Source organism: Nomascus leucogenys, chromosome 19, assembly GCF_006542625.1.
Source record: "Nomascus leucogenys isolate Asia chromosome 19, Asia_NLE_v1, whole genome shotgun sequence".
Taxonomy (NCBI): Eukaryota; Metazoa; Chordata; class Mammalia; order Primates; family Hylobatidae; genus Nomascus; species Nomascus leucogenys.
In genome coordinates, this window is record NC_044399.1 from 62,509,112 (window position 1) to 62,529,195 (window position 20,084).

The 20,084-nt window shown below is 45.5% G+C and overlaps 1 pseudogene; it reads left to right on the top strand.

The window, feature by feature from the left end:
• The first annotated feature begins 2,922 nt into the window (after positions 1-2,922).
• The window catches only part of LOC101176751, a 40,079-nt pseudogene continuing 22,917 nt past the window's right edge, over positions 2,923-20,084 (top strand).

A 20,084-nucleotide genomic window follows, 5' to 3' on the forward strand; every position in this document is an offset into this window, starting at 1 on the left:
AGACACACCAACACACACACACCAACACGCAGACACACACAACACACACACCAATACACACACACAACAGACACACACCAACACACAGACACATGCAACACAGACATGCACAACACAGACACATACCAACGCAGACACACATAACACACATACCAACACACAACAGACACACACCAACACAGACATACCCAGCACCAGACACACCAACACACAGACACTCATAACACAGATACACATCAACACCAGACATACCAACACAGACACACACAACACAGACCCACACCAACACCAGACACACCAACACAAACACACACAACAAAGACACATAGGTACATACACACACACCAACACACAGACACACATACACCAGCACAGAGATACACACCAAGACATTCATACAACACACAGACACACACGCACAAAGATACACACAACACACAAAACACACAAACACACAGACATATCACAAACACGGAGACGCATACACCTACACATGCACAGACACGCACACTAACGCCTTCCAATATGGCAGCCAAGGGGCTTTTGCTGTGGTCAGGGAAGAGAGGGAGGGAGCCTGGCCATCCACCGTGGGGAGGACATGCAGTGCTCAGCATGAGGACTCCAGACCCCTGAGGGTGGCAGCAGCAGGAGGGCAAGAGAGGATCCTAGAGTTGCTGCACCTGGGGGCAGATCCAGGTGTTACAGGGCCTGAGTGTTCTACAGCTGGTGGGGAAACCCTCTTTGTGCCCTGCACAAGCAGTAAGCACTTAGAAGACATCCCTGAAAGAGGGAGGGAAAGGGAGGAGGAGGGAGGGAAAGGGAGGGGGAGGGAGGGCAGAGCCTACCAGGAAGCCTGGAGGAAGCCTGCGACCTGGGACCCTGGTCAGCTCCCTGGCCCTGGCCAGTGGGTGAACTGACAAGTGACAGAGTCTGGATTTGAACCCAGGGACTCGGCTGCCCATGTTCTTAACCTGTGTCACCTATCCGCTTCTCTCATACTGACTCAATGTAGCTCGAACAAGTGTAAAGCAAGAGCTTCCAGCACAAACAGCAGGCTTTGAGCTCAGGCCTCCAGAAACACTGCCTGGGGTGGGAGCCTGGGCACTGGGCCAGCTTCCACCCAGATGGGGAGAAGGGAAGGGCTGTCTCATCTGCAGAAACGAGTCTCTTCTGTTCTCTTCTCCCCACCCCTATCTACACCAAGGTGCATTCATGGATCGTAAGGTTTCTTACTAGTTTTTTGTTTCATTCATTGGTGTCTTTTATTCCTTGTTCTAAATTACTTTTTTTGATTTTTATTTTTATAGAGACAGTCTCACTGACACCCAGGCTGGAGTGCAGTGGCACGATCATGGCTCACTGCAGCCTCAAACTCCTGGGCTCACACAGACACACACTCAGTACAGACACACACCTGGACTCAAGGGGCCCTCCTGCCTCAGCCTCCAGAGTAGCTGGGACTACAGGTGCACACCAATGCCCAGCTAATTTATTTTTATTTTTATTTTTGTAGAAATGGGGTCTTGCTATGTTGCCTAGGCTGGTCTTGAGTTCCTGGCCTCAAACAATCCTCCTGCCTCAGCCTTCCTAAGTGGTGGGATTACAAGCATGATTAATTATTTTTAAATAAGTGACTTGATTATTATTGCTTTGTAAAAATCCTCTTAGTTACCTTTGTCCCTATAGGTTTCTGTGGGTGCTTAATAATTTTTTTTTTTAAAAAAGGCATTTACCAGTTCTGGCTAAACATTCCTTTGGTCCTGAGCTCTGTGGAGAGGTAATGTATCTGTGGGAATATCATCACCCTTGTCCCCAACGTCCATCACCCCCAGGGGACGGGGGGGGAACAGGGGTATATTGTGTGTGTGTGTGTGTTTTGTTTAAGTAGAGTGGTCAGCCCTGAGTGCACAATAGAATCACCTGGCTGTCATTATAGACATACCTGAGCTCGAGCCCTCTGCAGACAAAGTAAATCAGAATCCCAGAAATGGGACGAGCTTGTTGGCAGGGGTTGGGCATCAGTACATTTTACAAAGCCCTGAGGGGATTGGGTGACCAGGATTGGGATCCACTGAAGGGAAGTAATGCTGGGGACTCTGGGGACCCTTTAATGGCAGGATTATTCTTTGGTGAAGGACCTGACCTTCTCCTGGAAGTTGGGTGTGAGCCTTTTCACTTTCACCCTCGACTTCCCTCTCTGGGGACACCCAGTGTTCTGGCCCAGATTGTTACCTGAGAAGTTTCTGTGATTCCCCATTCTTCCTTCACTATCTTGGCTCTTCCCCTGCCCGGCGTTTATATTTTGTTTCCAGCTGTCCCCTGTGCTCTCGATCCCACCTCTCCTTGGTCTTCTCTTTGCTGCAGCTAACCATCCTCTTGCCCCTGCCCCAAAGTGACACACGGGCCAGAAGTCAGGAGTGAAGGGGGCACTGTGACATCAGAAGTTGCCATGCATCCCCTCCTGAATCTTCTGCCCTGTTCTCTTCCTCCTCTGCGGGCTCAGCGGGCACCAGCAATGCAGTCCTCAAACACGGACGTTGGAGTGATTATTCCCACCCCAAGAGTGAACACCTACTATGTGCTGGACCCTAGACCAAACACACGACACACATAAAGATACACAACACACACACACGCACACACACACACACCCCAACATGCATGACCTCATTAGAGATCTCTGATCATTTCAACAAGCAGTTACTCTGGGCCAGACGCGGCCCACTACAGAGATAGACAAGACCTGTGGTCTCCTTCCTTAGCGCCAGAATCTCCTAGAAGGTCTATTAAGACAGATTGCTGGGTCCCACTCCCAGGGTCTCTGATTCAGTAGATGTGGGGTGGGGCCCAAGAACTTGCCTTTCTAACAAGCTCTCAGCCTTCTTCTGAAATAAAATGCTCTTCAGATAAGCTGGAGAGAGAATGGCTGTCACTAACAGGCTGTTGAGAATTAGCCTCCTTCTCCCCAACTCCATTGACCGGCCCGTGCTTGGCAATGGAGAGAGTGAGCAGCTTCTAACCTCCCTTGTGGCCCCAACTGTGAAAAAGTCCCCAAGATGCCAGGAAGACGCAGTGCAGAGCAGGCTGTAAAGCCTGGCAGTTTAATTGCAGTCATCAACTCGGGGCAGCACCCAGGAGACAGGCTGGACTTGCTCTCCCTGTGTTATCATCACGCCCTGTTGACAATCCTTTGCAGTGTCTCTCCCTGTGTCTGTTCCTCCCCACTCCCCAGCCACCGCTTTAATCCCAGAGCCCAATCTGTCCAGCCAGGAATGTAAAGTTCCCTCACCTGTCTGCAACCACAGCAAGCACTTGAGCTTCCTCCAAATCGCACTGACTCAATCATATATTTCCCATGATCTCCCTTTCTTCATAGTTCTCTATAGTCATCAGAGAGAGGTGCATTCTAGAAAAAGGCCAGGCAGAAAATACCTGTGTTTCAGCCTCAGTTTTATCATTTAGTTGTAAGAAAACATACATCAAGCGGATCCCCAACAAAAATCTTCCTCTCCTCACTGCCCACGAGTCAGTACCTAGAGCCTCAGGCAGAGCCCTCATTGCTGCGGTTCTCAAAAATCCTTTCTCTATCCTCCCCTCTCTCCAGGCTCTAGTTCCTCTTCAGCTCCAGCCCTAAACTCTCTGAATTCATTCTCGCTCTGGAGCTCCCGTGTCAGCAAAGCCATGCCTTCAACCTTTCCATGGGCCCCTATTTTGTGGCTCAGTGTCCCTGAGCCCTGAGTATCTCCATTCACAAGCTCTAGACAAGGGAAGGCTCTGAGCAAAGTCACGGAGGTGCCGGGCAGCCTGAGCATCTGGAAATGCTACGGGAAATGCACAGGTGAAGGGGATGGTGGGGATGGGCCAGTCTGACAAGGTTCTGCTCTCTCTCCCAGCAAGTCTGGGGAAGACAGTGGACATCTTTGAGTGCACAGGCCAGGTTTGAAGTGTAGCAGATAAGCAGGGGACCTCCCCTGTGGTTCCACAAGAACCTCCAAAGACTCACCCCAGAAGTCTTCTGCAGCTTGAAGTGACTCTCTGAGCTGCTTATACCTAGCGCTGATGTGCAATGGGCCAGGGCCTGGCAGGGAGCCAGACCCTCAGACTCGAGAAAGCCATTTGAGAGTGACATCAGCCCACCACCTGCTAGTGCACACACACAGTGTTTCCGGAAGCCATGATGTTAATCATGTCTGTTTCTGTGTTGTCCATGGCAAGACTCCAAGCCCAGAAAAGAAAATCTGTAGCCCAAGTTATTTTCCTCCCACAGGGCTTGCCTGGCCTTTGATTGTTGGTTTTGGGGAGGTGCATTTTTCCCTCCTCTGTGGGCAGCAAATTCCCGGTTAGTCAGCAGCCCCTGTATCTGGGCTCACCATGGGCTTCTACTGGCACTGAGAAGGGGCAAGCTGAGCAAACGTGCAATGTGACCCCAGTGTTGACCAACCCAGAGATGCCCCATGGGACTCGGGGACTTGACCTCAGTGCTTCTGGGGTCCCTCAGTGTACCTTGCTGGCCTCAGCACTGGGCTGCCTGGTAACTTCCCCACAGGCAGGTACTAAGCGCAGCCAGCCCCTTCATTCAAGGCAGAATGAATTAAAAAGCTGGGGTTCCAGAGTTGGCTCCAGGTCACCCGTGCACACACCCCGTGCCAGGTACTGCTCTCAACTCTTCACACACTAGCTTATTCTGGGCTCAAAACTCCCAGGAATACCTTCGAGGCAGTTTCCACTACTCTAATCCCCATTTTACAAAGTGATGAAACTGAGGCACACAGTTCAGTAAGTTGCCCATGGATACACAATTCCTAAGTAGAAAAATCAAAGTGCAAATTCCAGAACGTACACCACTAAGAAGGGGCCACCAGGCAGCTCTCCCCGCCTGAGAATCCCCCCGAAATCCATGGTGAGCCTGCCCAGAGCCCCCCACCCCTACCCAACTCACATGGGCTGCTCTTCCTCTTGCCCCAGAACCCCAAATCACTGGCCAAATGGGCTCAGGTGTATCCCTTTGGCCTCCACGCTCAAGTTTCATATGAAAAAACAAATCACAGAAAAAACTTGATGTGTTAGGTCAGTTTATTAACTCTCCCTCTTGGTCCCCAAATTGCCTTTCAGGGTGTTGAGCAGCTGCACACATCACTCCTTCCTCGTGAGGTCCCCTTGGCCCTTTACCTCCAGCTGAGTAAGTCAAAGGAGGACATATGATCAAACCAGGCAGTCCACCGGCTGACCTCTGACCTACAGCCTAGAACAAAAAGAGGACCTGGGCCAATCCAATTATCTCTCAGGAATGCAAAAGGAGGTAGGAAACAAACAGGCAATTGGCCGCAGAAGCCAAAGCACAGAGGATGCTCTGAGAAACACAAAGGCCACGAGAGGTCTTGACAAACCAAACTTCGATGCAAATTGGTCTATAAACTTCTTAAGTCTCTTTGCCTGTACAGTTTGCCCCTCCCTCTCTGATACTGTGTCCTTATCTGCAGAAGGAACTGAGTTTCCCATGGTCTGGACTGCACTGATTACATCTTCATAGTGTCCTTTAGCAAGTGCCTCTGTCCCCATATAAAGCAGCTGTCATATCTACAGCCTTGACCAGATCTAGGTCTGCTTTTCATAAATGATGGTGTAAATATTTGGAGGTACAGAATCCAGGGCTCTCTCTCCTTTTGCAGTGTTAGCAGCTATTAGTGATTTATTGACTAGAAACACTATTTCATTAACAGTTGCAGATTGGTAATATTCTCAAGCTATTATTTCTTCTTCATTTTTTATTTGGAACACCTCTAAAGGAGACACTTCTCATCAACTGTTTGATTTCCTTGCAGTTTATGAGAAAGGCAACACAAATGTTGCATATTTTCTCCTTTATCGGCCAGTTTTCAAAAGAATATATTGGATATTTGCAAACTCCAAAAGTAGCTAAAGTTATTGAGGATTTTTGTAGTGAACTTTTGTAGTGAACTGGTTTAAGGCAGTTATTGGATTTTCTGCCACTCACAACTAAATTTAATCCTAGCTGATACAACACATGTAAAGCAGGAAAAGAGGCAAAATGCAATGCAATCTTTTCTCCACTGAACTATGTGTACCTTGAACACAGTTTATATCCCAGTCACTCTCACATCTCCAGAGCCTACAGGGATATCCAGCTTATATTATATGCTTGATAAACATTTTCTGAATTAAAGACAAGAACACAACCATTTAGACCTATCAAAATGAATGAAAATGGATTATATGAGCCTTTACTAGAACTTGTAAGTATTGGCGAGAAATGCTAATTCTACCAGATGGCTGAAAGCCCAGGCAGGAGAATGGACACCTCAAATAGTAATATAATGGTATAGGCCAGGCGCAGTGGCTCACACCTGTAATCCCAGCACTTTAGGAGGCCCAGGTGAGCGGATCATCAGGTCAGGAGATTGAGACCATCCTGGCTAACACAGTGAAACCCCATCTCTACTAAAAATACAAAAATTAGCCAGGCATGGTGGCAGGTGCCTGTAGTCCCAGCTACTTAGGGGGCTGAAGCAGGAGAATCGTGTGAACCCGGGAGGCAGAGGTTGCAGTGAGCCGAGACTGCACCACTGCACTCCAGCCTGGGTGACAAAGCGAGACTCCGTCTCAAAAAAAAAAAAAAAAGGTAATATAATGGTATAAAACTGAATGTTCCTAGTGACATGGCTTATAATGTCAAGAATCTGGAAACAATCTAAATGCTGATCGAAGGGAGACTGATCAAAATATGGAATATCCATATAATGGAAATTCGACTTCTCTAAACTAATGAGGAAAATCTGTACGCGTAATGATCACAATATATATTTAAGTAAAAATGGCAAGATCTTCAAAATACTACAGGACCCCTCAAAACAAGCAAAGCCAAAGAAAGTAAATGGCAAATTAAATAAGATGGGCAAAAGAGGACGACTGTTAGGGTGCTGAGTGATGGGTATGTAGATGTTCATTGTACCAGTCTCTCTATTCTTGTGTATGTTTAAGAAAATTCTGTAATAAAAATGAAAATAAAAACAAAACCACTTGTCTGAGCCCTGTTTTTTAGTGTGTTTTTCATTTTGTTTTCATTCTTTATTTAAAATATTTCAAAATTCATCCCTTGTGAATAATGGAAGGGAGATTAAATCTACATTTCAATGTTTGGATATTCATAGAAGACAGGTCTCTGGAATGCTATGAAATTCCAACTGTAACTGTGATACTGTGAAATACATATTTGGTCTTCAACCTGTTTCCTGACATACAACTCCTAAAACCCTTACCATTTCAAAAGTGTTGTCCTTTTGTATGCTAATGAGCTGGCTGAGGGTTAGCGTCCTCTAGGTAGCTTCAGGATGAGACTGGTCACCAGACCAAGGCAGGATTAAATAGTTGGGACTTTCAGCCCCCAGTCTCTGGGGAGGGGAGAGGGGCTGAAGGTTGAGTTGATCACCATTAGCCAATGGTTTCATCAATTATGCCTAAGTAATGAAGTTTCCATAAAAACCCAAAAGGACAGGGTTCAGAGAGCTTCCAGACAAATGAATGCATGGAGGTTCCTGGAGGATGCCCCAGGGAGGGCATGGAAGGTCCCCTCCCGTTTCCCTAGCCCTATGCGTCTCTGTCCTTTGTACTATCCTTTACAATAAACTGGTAAACTTACATGTTTCCCTGAGTCCTGTGAGCTGCTCTAGTAAATTAATCAAACCCGAAGAGGAGTTCTTGGGAACCCCAGCTTGAAGCCAGTCAGCCAGAAGTTCCAGAGGCCCAGACTTGTGACTGGTGTCTGAAAGGGAGACAGTTTTGTGGGATCCAGCCCCTCACTCTGTGGGATCTGACGCCGTTTCCAAGTAGACAGTGCTGAAACTGAATTGGAGGGCTCCCAGCTGTGGCCACTGCAGAACTGACTGCTTGCTTGGTGTGTGGAGAGAAACCCCCACACGTTTGGTCACAGGTGTTTTCGGTATTGATTGTTGTTATTGACTCAGGGAATAGAAAAAAGCACTTTGGGTGATGTGCTTTTCCACTCACAGTAACTGATGAGGAAGAAATGGGACGCTTGCTCTTTGTAGGAATGTTTTACCACATGCTTGTGTGACATAGTGATTATAGAAGAACTAATATTAAAAAGAAAGTATGAGAAAGAGTGACACTGGCCGGGCGCAGTGGCTGACACCTGTAATCCCAGCACTTTGGGAGGCCGAGGTGGGCGGATCACAAGGTCAGAACATCCAGACCATCCTGGCTAACATGGTGAAACCCCGTCTCTACTAAAAATACAAACAATTAGCTGGGCGCAGTGGTGGGTGCCTGTAGTCCCAGCTAATCAGGAGGCTGAGGCAGGAGAATGGCATGAACCTAGGAGGCGGAGCTTGCAGTGAGCCGAGATCGCGTCACTGCACTCTAGCCTGGGCGACAGAGAGAAACTCTGTCTCAAAAAAAAAAAAAAAAAAAGAGAAAGAGTGACACCAATCACCTTTTGCTCTCTGTCTGGCTAATTCAAAGCCAACCTTTAAGTTTCAGGTCAAAGGTCACCTTCCACCGTGGGGCACAGAGCTCAAGCAACATTAATGTCCCTAACAAACCAGTTTGGTCCATTAAGGAGTGGTAGGGGTGACTGCCTGTCTAAAGGTGTTGAATTTCAAAATCTTTAAAACACAACAGTGGCCCCCAAATATATTTTGCAGACCACATCTGGATCTAGGCTCTAGATTGCAATCCCACATGAAAAGGATTCTGCTCCCTGACTACCCACCCAGTGTAGAATTGATGTTCCCTCTGCTGTGCCCCATGGCCCTTTGATCATACTTCTTTTGACACACTTATATTGTATCGGACTGTAGTTCTTTGAATAAGAACTTTGGTAATCATTGCCAGCCTTTATTGAGGGCTTATCAGTGGGCAGGCAACATGCCAAGAGCTTTACATCCATGATCTCACTTGGCCCTCACAGCCACCCTTGAAACTAGGTACAATTTTTAATCCCCATTTGTCAAATGAGGAAACTGAGCCCCAGAGAGTTTGAATAATTTGCTCAAGGTCATACAACTAGCAACAGGATGGGTGGACAGAGCTAGGATTGGAGCCCAGGCAGTTTGGCCCCGCAGTCTACCTGCTTGACTAGCATTTTATTTTGAAAGACAGGACTAGTGTCCCAATCCTGTTGGGAGATTCATTGTCTAGCACCTTAGTTTAAATAAAGCAAAATTAATTTAACAATACTTCCTTGGGCAACTACAGAATGCAAAATTTCCTTCTCTACTTCCATTAAGGCAATACAGAGAGTTGTGTTCATTTGTGTCTTACCTGATCCAAGAGTTCTTTTCGAGAAAAATAGCTACTGTGCAGATAAACCTTGAAAACATTAGGCTAAGTGAAAGTAACTGGTCACAAAAGGCCACATATTGTAGGATTCCATTTATATGAAATATCCAGAATAGACAAGTCCATTGAGACAGAAAGTAGAGTTCTTAGTGCTGGGAGAGGATAGGATATTTGGAAAGTGACTGCTAAAGGCTAAGAGGTTTCTTTTTGGGGGGAAAAATGTCCTAAAAATTGGTTGTGGCAATGGTTGTACAACTTAAGTAAAGACACTAAAAACCATTAAGTTGTATGATTTAAATTGTAAAATTATATGGAATGTGAATTATATCTCATAAAGGTGTTTGCAAAGAGAAATATCTAATGAACTTTCTTTTTCCAAATAAATGCTGAAAGCAAGATGAGAAAGAAAATAGATGAAAAATACAAATAGAAAATAACACAGAGTGGGCCGGGCGTGGTGGCTCACGCCTGTAATCCCAGCACTTTGGGAGGCCGAGACAGGCGGATCATGAGGTCAGGAGATCGAGACCATCTTGACTAACACGGTGAAACCCCGTCTCTACTAAAAATACAAAAATGAAAAATTAGCCAGGCATGGTGGCGGGCGCCTGTAGTCCCAGTACTCGGGAGGCTGAGGCAGGAGAATGGCGTGAATCCAGGAGGCGGAGGTTGCAGTGAGCTGAGATTGCGCCACTGCATTCCAGCCTACGGGACACAGCGAGACTCCCTCTCAGAAAAGAAAAAAAGAAAAGAAAAGAAAAGAACACACAGTGATAGATTATATTGCTTAGCTAAATGGATATCTAGATAGATGATGGATAGTTTTAGACATCAGTTTCCTGTTGATTTTCTCATGTTCTCCCTTCCAAACCAGCAACCTGAGAGGATGGGAGATTGATCAACAAATTATGTAAGTTATTAAGTTGTTAAGAACATGGCAAACAACCAACAGAATTAAACACCAAGCCACATATACACAATGCTCCCTCCATTGGCTCCTTCTGCACTTTCTTACCAGTTCTAGTGGCCCAAATCTTTTGAGTTATCCGTTACTTCCCTTAGATGTACATCAAAAACCAGCCCTGAGTTGTGTTTTCATGATGGAGCACAAGACAGATTTTACCCAGTCAACCCTTAACTCTCAACTCAAGAAAGAAAGAATGTGGCAATACAGTTATCCAGAAGGGCTGGCAATCCCCTAGGAATTTCTTTCATCTTTGGAACACATTACGTAATTTATTTTGCAAGACAGTCTCATAGTTAATTCCATTTTTCATTGGCAACTAATAATATGAGTTCACACTCCCCAAAGTAACTCTGGAGATACACAGCCTGCTGAGACGGGAGGAGTCGAGCAGGCTGTGAAATGTTTTCCAAGCTTTGAGTGCATACGGTGGGTAATGCAAATGGAAATGTGTGTGGAGATTCACAATCACATCCACACAGCTTTCTAGATAGACCCATAAGACTTTCCATTCCCTCCGCAAAATCCATAAGCCAGCATTCCTTCCAACCACATGTCACCCAGTCCCAAAATGTGCAAATTTTTAAAGGTTCCCCTGGGTCTTATATCTTGGACTCTTGTCCAGTGTTTCTCAATCCTTGTTCTCTTTTTCATTATGATAGCCCAGTGTTCCCAAATGTCATTCCATGAAAGGTACTTCTAAATTACTTGGGAGCTGTTTACAAACACCTATTTCCATAACCCAAACCCTGGAACGTAGGTTTAATAGGTCTGGAGTGAAGTCTAAGAGGCTGTATTTTGTTTGTTTGGTTGGTTAGTTTTTGTTTTTTAGTGTTTTCTTAAATGTTTTAAGTGCATTGATTTATTTATTAATTTTAGTTGATAATAATTGTGTACATTTATGGGGCACAATGTGATGTTTTTATCTATGTAAAATTATAGAAAGATTCAGTCAAGCTAATTAACATATCCTCAGCTCACCAACTTACTTTTTGTGGTAAAAACATTAAAAAATGGGCAAAGGATTTGAACCGACATTTCTCAAAAGAAGAGATACAAGCAGCCAGCAGGCGTATGAAATAATGCTTAACATCTCTAATCATCAGAGAAATGCAAATTAAAGCCACAGTGAGATTATCACCTCACACTTGCTGTGTTGGTGAGGATATGGAGAAAAGGGAACCCTTTGACACTGTTGGTGGGAATGTAAGTTAGCCCAGCTATTATGAAAAACGGCACAAAAGTTCCTGAAAAAACGAAAAATAGAACCACCATATCATCCAGCAATTCCACTTCTGGGTATTTATCCAAAGAAATTAAAATTCATATATCAAAGAAATAACCACATTCTGATGTTCATTACAGCACTATTCACAAATTCACAACAGCCGAGATATGGAATCTGCTTAAGTGTCCATCAACAGATGAATGGATAAAGAAAACGTGGTACATATACACAACAGAATACTAGCCAGCCTTTAACAAGAAGGAAATCACATCATTTTCAACAACATGAATGAACCTGGAAGGCATTATGCTAAGTGAAATAAGCCAGACTCAGAAAGACAAACGCTGTGTGGTCTCGTTTATAAGTGGAATCTAAAAACCTTGATCTCACTGAAACAGAGTGGAAAACTGATATCAGAGGCTGCGGTGGGGGCAGCAGTGGTGGATAGAGGAAAGAGGCAGCGAAAGGAGAGATATTGATGGGGACGTAATTTCAGTTAGACTGAATTCATTAGTTTTAGTGATCTGTTGCCCTGCGTGGTGACCACAGTTAATAATAACGTATTGTACATTTCAAATTTGCTAAAATAATAGGAAGCTGTATCTTTAACAAAAGTCTGGGAACCATTGGCCTAGATTACCACAACAGCACCCAATTGGCCTTCCTCCTTCTGCTGTAATAGTCTAAATCTATTTTTTTTGACTGCTGACTTTTTTTTTTTTTTTCTGAGACAAGGGTCTCACTTTATCACCCAGGCTGGAGAGCAGTGGTGCGATCACAGCTTACTGCAGCCTCAGACTCCAGGTCTCAAGCGATCCTTCCATTTCAGCTTCCCAAACAGCTGGGACTACAGGTGCACACCATCATGTCTAGCCATTTATTTATTTATTTATTTATTTATTTATTTATATTTTTTATTGTTTTGGAGAGACAGGAGTCTCAATATTTTGCTCAGGCTGGTTGCAAACCTCTGGGCTCAAGTGATCCACCCATCTAGGCCTCCCAAAATGCTGAGATTACAGTATTTTGAGTCACCACACCCAGCCTGCTAACAACTTTTAAGCCTTCCCTTTCCCTCACCCCGCTTGTGCCTTACATCTGGGCAAGTTCATGTGAAAGTCTGGATGCTCTTTGTTTGTGCAAGCAGGAAATCCAAACCACACAAGCCCCTGCCCATATTGTAACCACTGTCAAAAATTCCAAGCCTTGGCCGGGCGTGGTGGCTCATGTCTATAATCCCAGCACTTTGGGAGACCAAGGTGGGAGGATAGCTTGAGCCCAGGAGTTCAAGACCAGCCTGGGCAACATAGTGAGACCTCATCTCTAAAAATAAAAAGAAATGAAAATCAAATCCCAAGCCAGTCTTTGTTCTTGCTCTCCCAAGCTGTTCTGAACTAGCTTGGGATGTCTTCCCTGTTCTTCCCCAGGAAGCTTCATCATGTAAGTCAGCGGCGTCCAATCTTTTGGCTTCCCTGAGCAACACTGGAAGAAGAATTGTCTTGGGCCACACATAAAATACACTAACAATAACAACAGCTGATGAGCTTAAAAAAAAAAAAAAAAACTAGCAAAAAAAAATCTCGAAATGTTCTAAGAAAGTTTATAAATTTGTGTTGGCCTGTACTCAAAGCCATCCTGGGCCACATTGCAACCCACAGGCTGTGGGCTGGACAAGCCTGATGTAAGTAATAAACATGTGCATGCTCTCTTGGTATGTGTGATGGCATCAATCTTGACATCCAAACTAAATTTGGGGTGGGGATCCACCTTGCTTCTGCAAGGTAACCACAGCATCTGGTCTCTTGCCATTAAAAGGAATTCTCCACACCACTGCTGGAGTTATCTTTCAGAAAACTTGCTTTGCTCAGGTTCCAGATTTGTTTGATGATGTCCCTCGGTTCCCCTCCCTACACTCCCAGTAGAGCCAGAGCACTCTGCCCCACTTAACCTTGTCAGCCTCATCTTCCTCCACCGGTGCTCTCACACGCCTCAAGCGGCAATCACACCACAGTGGTGGTGCTGTACTTCAAAGCACTGATAAGTTTATTTCCAATGTATTCCCGCTGCCTTCTTCTTTCTCACTGAAAAGCTCAAAGAAACCACAAAGAAACCAAAGCACTTCTATAGTCAAAAAAAAAAAAAAAAATCTGAAAGCAGACCAGCAGACCTCGTTTTCCTGCCCTCTAAGACTACACAATAGCGGGGCTAGGGAAGTGGAAAGGATCTGGTGGAAGGAAAGTGAGGAGACACAGGAAGAAGGGAAGAGGAGAAAGAGCAGAGCCTCAATCAAGAGGCACTTCCCTTCCTCCCAGCCCAGCTTCACCTCTGTCAGGCCTTTTCTGATCCTCCCTCTTTGGGGCTCCCCGACATAGCACTCACACTTATCTCATTGTGATATTGTTGGTTGTTCACATGTTTGTTTACTCCAGTGGGTCAATGGCTTCTTAAAAGTGGGGAGTGTGCTGGCCGGGCATGGTGGCTCACGCTTGTAATCTCAGCACTTTGGGAGGCCGAGGTGGGTGGATCACGAGGTCAGGAGATCGAGACCACGGTGAAACCCCGTCTCTACTAAAAATACAAAAAAAAAAATTAGCCGGGCGTGGTGGCGGGTGCCTGTAGTCCCAGCTAGTCGGAGAGGCTGAGGCAGGAGAATGGCGTGAACCCGGGAGGCGGAGCTTGCAGTGAGCCGAGATTGCGCCACTGCACTCCAGCCTGGGCGACAGAGCGAGACTCCGTCTCAAAAAAAAAAAAGCGAGGGGGGAGTGTGCTTTAGTTGCCCCACATCCAAGGCACACAGGGCTGGCAGGCCTCCTGCCATACGCTATTAAATTATTAATTTTTAGAAATCCTGTAATTAACTTAAGATCGTATGATAATATGACACTTCATTTTTAGTAGACTGACAAGCATTATTTTTCAGTGTAAGCATTGTGAATATCTCAGTGAGTTTGGAACCTTGTTTTCTTGTTTCTGCTTTTCACAGTTCCAGGAACTCTGAAGTGGCCTGTGGCTCCCTTGATATCCAACAACCCCTGTACATACATCAAAGTCCTAGACAGAAAATGTTCAGGAAATAACCACTGATCAGTTGCTACCTCATTGCAAAATTCCTTGAAGATGGACCAATGCTAGAAGCTAGTGGTTTTCCTACAGGAAGAAAAACTTGATACTTCTCCCTGTCTTTTCCAGCCCAGATGAAAGGGCACCATATGCCCATACTTATCCCATAAGGCAGGTCCCAGCCTCCTGAGCCACGCTGCGGTGATTTCTTCCTAGTGTGTTTCTCCCATGGCTACTAACCACCTGTGAGCCCCAGGCAGTAAGTATTTCAGTTCCAAGCAGTTTACGGCACAGTAGGAAGTAGCTTCTGCCTTTTACAATGTGTGACCCTTAGGAAGCTCCCTTTCCTTCTCTAAGAGCTCAATGTCTTCATTATAGAAAGGAAATTATAATAATGTCTGCCCTAGTCACCTTGCAAGAATGCCTTTAGTATTAAACTAGAGAAATAACAGTTGTGGAGAGGTTCATAAACTGTCTAAGGGCCATGCAAAAGCTTTACTCTTAGCTTCTCCTTTACAAGTGGATGAGCCTGGCTTGCCAAGGAGAATAGTCCCGTTTGCATGCCAAAAACACTCGACACAGCATATACTCCCTACGATATGAAGCTAGAATTAATAATGCACAGAGGTGTAGGCAGGCCCAAGTGTATTGTCTAGGAGGACAGGCTTTTCCAACCTTTTTTATAACACAATCCATTTTTTGAAAAAAAGAAAATCTTGTTCCTTCCTTCAATCTTATTTGAAATTCCAAATAAGTAAAATAATCATAATCATTAAATATCATGATTCCAAGATGACCCCCTACTACTCTCCCTCCCCAGCTGGAAACCACTTTTGGGGTTATTAGCTATCTTGTTTCCAGATGAGGCATTTATAACACAAGCTAACACTTATTACAAATGTATATGTGTCAGGCCCATTTCTAAACATTTACAAATCCTAACTCAGGAACTAGCAGCACCACTATGAGATCCAGATTCTTATTCTCCCATTTTATAGATGAAGGACCTGATGCCCCCTCAAAAGAGGAAAAGTTGGCCGGGCAGGGTGGCTCACGCCTGTAATCCTAGCACTTTCAGAGGCCGAGGTGGGAGGATCACCTGAGGTCAGGAGTTCGAGACCAGCCTGGCCAATATGGTGAACGCTCATCTCTACTAAATACAAAAATTAGCCGGGCATGGTGGCGCACACCTGTAGTCCCAGCTACTCAGGAGGCTGAGGCAGGAGAATTGCTTGAACCCAGGAGGCAGAGGTTGCGGTTAGCAGAGATCGCGCCAATGCACTCCAGCCTGGGCGACAGAGTGAGACACCGTCTCAAAAAAAAAAAGAGGGAAAGTTATTTGCTTAGACGCATGGCTAGAGCGTGGCAGAGCCAGGCTTTGAATCCCTAAACTCTGACAGTTTAACCAACTCACTAACATAACACTCATCATTTCAATTTGATTTTCATCCAGCAATGGATAAGCCATTTTGGAGCATCTCCAGATTGAGCTTCTACCATATGAAGCCAACCTGGGAACCGGATGCAGCAGCACTCAGCAGAATAGCTGCCCTGGGAGGCACTGATTCTAGAAGCCCCCTGCCTGAACCCACTCAAACACCATGCGCTCTCGTGGAGCCCCTCCTATGTCACCCCTAACAACCCCACAAAGTAGGTATTTTTTTAAATCAACTTTTCCACATGAGGAAGCTGAGCCCGGTGAGACTGCCCCCCAGGTCTTCCCCAGAACCACAGTCTTTTCCCACCTTACTGCACCCTCCAGACAGAGCCTTTGAGACCCCTGGGGCCATCCACTCCCACCACGAATAAACTTGCTCAATGCCGGATGAGAAGCCGCTCTCAACTCGCATTTCCTGGAACAGGCACACATCATTTCTATTTTCCTAATAGCCCAACTCCCTTCTGAGGAATCAACCTCCACCCAGCCTGAAAGCTAGAGATTTTTCTAGAAAACTTCCAAAACATCCCATGTTTGAAGCATGTATTACTTTTCCAAATATGTCTGTACTACATTTAATGACTGAATTTTTTTCTTCAGCCATGTTGCTAGAAGCTGCTGACCATAAATGAACAGAGACATTCATGGTCTATGCTGGTTCCAGGCATAGAAAGCCCTAGAAATAGGTTAAACCATGAAGAGTATAGGAACCACAGCAACCAAAGAAGAAAACTAAAAATCAGCCTTGTCACTGGGGTCTGTGTCCTTTTGGTGAAATGAAATCCAAAGAAAGCCTGGTAAGAGAGAGGCACACCAGGGGCGACCCCACCCCCTGTTTATGACAAGTGGAAATGACAATGGTGACAGGAAATACTGCCTCAGCATGAGAAGGATGACATTTACACCCACAGCTGGGTAGAGGGCACGCAGGACTGGACCCCACAACTTCCCCTAATTTGGAGGTACAGAGGCTGGAGGCTTCCTGATGGAGAAAATCAGAATTACCCCATACAAGGCTGGGAGCGCAGCCCCATCACCCCATGAACAGCATGAAAGCAAGGCTCTCTCCACCCTTCTCCACCCTTTAGTGACTTCTCACTAAAAATAACAGGGTCAGGCATCTTTACAGTATTGGACTGGCTTCCCCAACCGAAATAGGAACTCTGCTAACCCTATTGGAATGTAAGCTCTGTAACATCCAAGTCTGTGTATTCCTTGCACACTGTTGTGTCCTCACACCTAGAAAAGTGCCTGACACAAAAGAGATACTTGCCATTCTTTTGTTTACTCGCTAAGAAACCAGAGAAGTGAAGACATAAATTTATCCACCCGGCACCTGGGGCATCTGTCACAGAGAAGATGCCAGTGGGGACATGAGCTCCTCATGCTGGGGCAGCCTCCAGCTCCAGCCTTTGCCCCTCCCTGTGTAAATCTGAAGCTGCTGGGCTGGGAAACCAGCAACCTCTGGGAAGGTTTTAACAGCATCCAGGTAAACAAGGAGAATCGCTTCTGGGGGGACCAGCCATAGTCAGGTTAGATATGGTTTTTATTTCAGGATAAACACGTGAGGAAGAAAGCATAAAAACTGTGAGACATTCTATATTATAAATGTAGAGATGATTGAAAGATGACGGTAGATAGATAGAATTACATAGATAGAATTCATACATATACACATATGTATTCATATGTATATGTATACATATATGAAGATATATATGGTACAGAATGCAAGAAATATACAATGTTGCCTTCTTCCCCTCAGATCATTTGTTTTGTTTCTGGCCAATGAAAAAATTATATGAAAAAAATGGAAATTCCTCTTTATTTGAATGGCTTCCCATAAAATACGGGATTTGCTACATGGAACTGAAACATTAAGCATGTAAGGCTTTCAGCTGCAAGAGAGAGTGTTACGAGTTGAATTGCGTCCCCAGAAAAGATGTTGAAGCCCTAACCCCAGGACTTGTGTATGTGTGACCTTATTTGCAAACAGGATCTTTACAGAGATAATTCAGTTAAAATGAGGTCATCAGGATGGGTCCTCATCTGGTATGGAGTCAGAAAATGGAGAAATTTGGACAAAGAGACGTACACACGGGGAAAATACCAGGTGAAGATGAAGGCAAAGATTGGCGTGAAGCATCTACAAGCTAAGGAATGTCAAAAATTACCAGCAAACCACCAGAAGCGACGAGAGGGCCACGGAACAGGTTCTCCTTCACAGCCTTCAGAAGGAACCAGCACTGCCAACACTTTGATCTCAAATTTCCAGAACTATGAAGCAATAAAGTGCTGTTGTTGAAGACACCCAGCTTGTGGCACTTTGTGATAGCAGCCCAAGGAGAGTAATACAGATAAGCACTGGCTTAAGCACAGAAAGCAGCAGCATCAGGACTCAGTTCATCTAGGTTTCTCTAAGTTCTGCTTTCCTCAATTTGGGCTCCACTCCCCAGCAAGCGGTCACTACGTGGTGGAAGTGGTCACTACGTGGTGGAAGTGGTCACTACGTGGTAGCCCCCAGAAGCCCCTGACTTACAACTTTCCAGTTTCAACTCCTCTCTTGGAGGAGGGCTTCTCTTCCCAGGAGTCCCAACAAAAGACCTGGAATCAAGTTTTAGTGACTTGAATCTTGGGGAAGGGGCCAGCCTCCACCACGCCACAGGGTCTGAAAGGGGGATGAAGATTTTTCCCTGTGGAAAATCATTACCAAAGAAATAGCGAAGGCTGAATGCCAAGCATGCAAACACACGAAGGTATCTGGAATACATTTTAACACAAGGGATCTGTGCATCCATCCAATCAACAGGTATTTATTGAGTGCAAGACATTGTTCTAGATATATCAGTGAGAAAAATGGACAAAGACCCTTGCCCTCGTGAAGCTTATACTCCAGTGGAAAAAAAAGACTCAGTGAATGAAGGTCAAGAAAATTACTGGGGCCAACATGCTATCTTGTGGGCTCGGAAGGTCTGTTGAATGAATACGTGAATAGAAATGGGATCTAGTGGATCGGCCAACTGAATTCCAGCTACCCTCAGAAGCCCACAGCAGTGGGTAGTGGGGGATTATAGAATTCTCAAATGCTAATAGCATGGAACTTCAGTGAATAAAGAGGCAAGTGGATCCACAAGCCCCAGGAAGGCGATAATAACTTCTCTCATACTGGAGAACCTGATACCTAGTGATGTGACATTCTTTGACAAACACATGGAAAATCAATTTAAAAATTGGCCGGGCACAGTGACTCACACACACACCTGTAATCCCAACATTTTGGGAGGTCGAGATGGGCGGATCACTTGAGCTCAGGTGTTCGAGACCAGCCTGAGCAACATGGCGAAACCCCGTATCCACAAAATATACAAAAATTAGCCAGGCACAGTGGTGTGTGTCTGTGGTCCCAGCTATTCCAGAGGCTAAGGTGGGAAGATCGGCTTGAGCCCGGAAGGTGGAGGTTGCAGTGAGTCAAGAGCCGCCACTACACTCCAGCATGTGTGACAGAGTGAGACCCTATCTCTAAAAATATATAAATAAACATGTATGAACCCTATTACAATGGTCCTTTTATAGAATTAAAACTACGTGCTCCTGGCCGGCGTGGTGGCTCACACCTGTAATCCCAGCATTCTGGGAGGCCGAGGTGGGTGGATCACGAGGTCAGGAGATTGAGAACATCCTGGCTAACATGGTGAAACCCCGTCTCTACTAAAAATACAAAAATTAGCCGGGCATGGTGGCAAGCGCCTGTAGTCCCAGCTGCTCGGGAGGCTGAGGTAGGAGAATGGCATGAACCCAGGAGGCAGAGGTTGCAGTGAGCCGCGATCACGCCACTGCACTCCAGCCTGGGTGACAGAGTGAGACTCAGTCTCAAAACAAAACAAAACAAAACAAAACTGCGTGCTCCTTAAGTACTGTTTTTCTATTCCTTCAGGGAACTCCTCACCAGGCTACCCCAGCATCAAGAGAACTGTGCATATTCTAAGGACAAAAGAGAAGGACATGAAGTCACCATGTTTTGCTGTCAGGTTTCTTCAACAGCCAAGTGTGTTTAAATCCAAAATGCTCCCTCCTTG